The sequence below is a fragment of the Bison bison genome, unplaced genomic scaffold (genome assembly GCF_000754665.1).
Source record: "Bison bison bison isolate TAMUID 2011002044 unplaced genomic scaffold, Bison_UMD1.0 scf7180017851153, whole genome shotgun sequence".
Classification (NCBI taxonomy): Eukaryota; Metazoa; Chordata; class Mammalia; order Artiodactyla; family Bovidae; genus Bison; species Bison bison.
The window spans coordinates 36,298-37,501 of NW_011481726.1; positions in this window are offsets into that span (position 1 = coordinate 36,298).

Here is a 1,204-nt window from a genome sequence, read left to right on the forward strand (position 1 = left end):
TTTCCCTCCAAGGAGTAAGCGTCTTTTAATTTCATGGCTGTGATCACCATCTGCAGTGATTTTGGAGCCCAGAAAAATAAAGTCTGACACTGTTTCCACTGTTTCCCCATCTATTTCCCATGAAGTGATGGGACCGGATACCATGATCTTCGTTTTCTGAATGTTGAGCTTTAAACCAACTTTTTCACTCTCCACTTTCACTTTCATCAAGAGGCCTTTTAGTTCCTCTTCACCTTCTGCCATAAGGGTGGTGTCATCTGCATATCTGAGGTTATTGATATTTCTCCCGGCAATCTTGATTCCAGCTTGTGTTTCTTCCAGTCCAGCGTTTCTCATGATGTACTCTGCATAAAAGTTAAATAAGCAGGGTAACAATATACAGCCTTGACACACTCCTTTTCCTATTTGGAACCAGTCTGTTGTTCCATGTCCAGTTCTAACTGTTGCTTCCTGACCTGCATATAGGTTTCTCAAGAGGCAGGTCAGGTGGTCTGATATTCCCATCTCTTTCAGAATTTTCCACAGTTTATTGTGATCCACACAGTCAAAAGCTTTGGCATAGTCAATAAAGCAGAAATAGATGTTTTTCTGGAACTCTCTTGCTTTTTCCATGCTAGAAAACAACCTCATCCTTTTTTCCCCACAGGTCCATGCGCTTCAGCTCCTGCAAACCCTAGAACATTCAGAATTCAACATCTGCAGCCCTCAGGCTCCTAAGACACCCCATCAGTAGTCCCTAGCTGGGGGAGACTGGGCCTTTTTCAGGGCTTGTGAAAATGTTTAGGGCCTAAAAAATTCACAAAAGGAAAGTTGGAAAATAAAGAGAAATGAATGTTTCAGTTCAGTTCAGTCGCTCAGTTGTGTCCAACTCTTTGCAACCCCATGGACTGCAGCCTGCCAGGCCTGCCTGTCCATCACCAACTCCCGGAGCTTGTTCAGACTCATGTCCATCGAGTCGGTGATGCCATCCAAACAATTCATCCTCTGTCGTCCCCTTCTCCTCCTGCCTTCAATCTTTCCCAGCATCAGGTCAGTTCTTCACATCAGGTGCCCAAAGTATAGGAGCTTCAGCTTCAGCATCAGTCCTTCCAATAAATATTCAGGACTGATTTCCTTTAGGATTGACTGGTTGGATCAGCTTGCAATCCAAGGGACTCTCAAGAGTCTTCTCCAGCACCACAGTTCAAAAGCATCAATTCCGTGC